The sequence below is a fragment of the Sinocyclocheilus anshuiensis genome, unplaced genomic scaffold (assembly GCF_001515605.1).
Source record: "Sinocyclocheilus anshuiensis isolate Anshui unplaced genomic scaffold, SAMN03320099.WGS_v1.1 scaffold6599, whole genome shotgun sequence".
Classification (NCBI taxonomy): Eukaryota; Metazoa; Chordata; class Actinopteri; order Cypriniformes; family Cyprinidae; genus Sinocyclocheilus; species Sinocyclocheilus anshuiensis.
This window is the reverse complement of record NW_015544825.1, coordinates 100,524-103,129: the sequence shown is the minus strand read 5'-3', so window position 1 is coordinate 103,129 and position 2,606 is coordinate 100,524. Positions and strand designations below refer to the sequence as shown.

At 30.6% G+C, this 2,606-nt stretch overlaps 1 pseudogene; it reads right to left on the bottom strand.

Moving 5' to 3' along the window:
* Positions 1-471: 471 nt before the first annotated feature.
* LOC107698245 (fibrillin-2-like) overlaps positions 472-2,606 on the bottom strand; it is a 68,434-nt pseudogene continuing 66,299 nt past the window's right edge.

The window sequence follows — 2,606 nt, the reverse complement described above, 5'->3', positions numbered from 1 at the left end:
TTATAGATATAAAAATAAATAATTTCTGAATTTATATATATTAAAAAAAAAAAATCACAATATTTACATTTGATATAAATAATTAAATGTATTTCAAAAAATGAATTTGAAATATTAATAAAACATGAATATACAAATATTTCAAATATATTTAAATATCCCAAGCACTTTATCATATATCACAAAGAAAAAAAAAAAAGATATTTGATCGTTTGTCCGAAAGGCATTATAATAAAAATGTATTACAATAAAATTATTTAAAAATATTCATGTAAATATTCATAATTATAAACAAATATGAAAAGTAACACACGTTTTCTAAATTGATATTTAATAAATACATTTATAAATGCGCATCATTGCATTGGTCTAAAAGAAGCTACTGTTGATATTATTATAGAGATTGATCAGCTGTTTTAATTTTCTCAGCTGTCGCTCAATGAAATCTCTTCAAGAGCGGAGATGTCTGACCTCTGCCGTCAGTGGTGTATCCGGGTCCGAGCGGACACATCTTCTTGTACTGGATGGTGCCGGGCAGAGGACAGAGTTCACACAGCGAGCCCCAGCCGCGGCCGGCGTTACAGCAGCACTCTGACTTCGTGACGGTGTTTCTGTTAGTGGACGACTGCTGGCACATCGTCTGCAGGACCTCCGTGAAGCAGAAGCCCTTCCTGTTATCTGACAACCACAACAGGCCAGTTAGACACAATTATTCTAATTTAAAACAGAAATTGTGTATTAAATGATTGAAAACTGGGGATTTGATTCAGTTTTAGCATTCGGTTTCATGCGATTTGTACACACATGTCCCCATTTGTTTATTTATTTATTTCACAAAAAGGGACAGTGTACATTAATCAATATTCTTGAATGTAAATGTACTCAAATTAGCCCAAAGGCTAGTTTTCATTGGTAGTCCCTTTGCTAGATATTATTAGGCCAAAAAACTAGAGAAATAAAAGAAACACAATAGAAAAACAATAACAAAATACAACCAAAAATTATAAACAACTCTATAAATTACAATTAAACAACAGATTATACTAAATTATAATAAGTGAATAATAATGATATGTTAATGCCTGTCGTCAGCCACGTTCTGATTGGCCACTGACTCTTTCAGCTGCATTCTGATTGGCCACTGGCTCTTTCAGCCGCATTCTGATTGGCCACTGGCTCTTTCAGCCGCATTCTGATTGGCCACTGGCTCTTTCAGCCGCATTCTGATTGGCCGCTGGCTCTTTCAGCCATGTTCTAATTGGCCGCTGGCTCTTTCAGCCTCATTCTGATTGGCCGCTGGCTCTTTCAGCCACGTTCTGATTGGCCGCTGGCTCTTTCAGCCGCGTTCTGATTGGCCGCTGGCTCTTTCAGCCGCGTTCTGATTGGCCGCTGGCTCTTTCAGCCGCGTTCTGATTGGCCGCTGGCTCTTACCGATGCACTCTGTGCGCGTGGAGCTCGGCTCGAAACCCTCGTTACATTCGCAGCGGTAGCTGCCCACGGTGTTGACGCAGCGGCCATTCTTGCAGATCCCCGGCTTGCTGCGGCATTCGTTCAGATCTGCCAGAGAGAGAGAGATGATCTGAGATGACTTATGCAACAAGACAGACGGCAACAGCACCATGAGCACATGCTATATAAAAACTACTAAATTACTTGTGTAAATTTAAATTATATCCAGTATGCAATACAGAAAATGGTTTAGGTAACATCAAATAAAAATGTTACAGATTTTAATTGCATAATATTGGTCAAATTTGACCTATTATTACATAATTATATAAAATATAAATAATTCTTCTTCTTTTTATCATATTTCTTATTTATTTTACTTGCTTTTATATTAATATTGCATAAAATACAATATTATTATTTATTATTATTATTAATACATAAATAAAATATAAATATTGTATGTATTTGTTTTATGCTGATTTTGCATACAATTTTAAATATTATTATTATTATTATTTAAAATACATGTTAAAAATGTATCCTAGACAATATAATTGGACAAAATTATATCACTACATTCTCAATACTCCAATTTACATTAATATTACATAACATTAAATTATTATTATTATTATTATTATTATTATTATTAATATTACTTATTTAGCCTAGTAAATAATTTGGCAAAATACAATAGTTACTTCAGTCACTCCAGTTTCTATTAATATTGCATAAAATACTGAAGTAGTATTTTTACTATACAGAAAAATACAACATTATATTATATAATATATTATATAATATTATTGTATATTTTTGTGTTTTTGTTTTGTATTAATTTTGCATAATTATATCATAATAAATTCATATTTTGTGCAATATTATTATAAATTGGAGTAACAAGACTGTAGTAACTATTGTATTTTGTCAAAAGTTTTACTAGGGTAAATATTTTACATGTTTTTAATAACATTTGTATAATAATAATTTAATATTTTATTAAAAATGCATGCACAAATGTATATTAATATTGCATAAAATATTAAGTTTATTATTTTTATATAATATTATATATTATTGTTTTATAATAATTAAATGAAATATTAAATCATTATTATTATTATTATTATTATTATCATTATCATCATCATCGC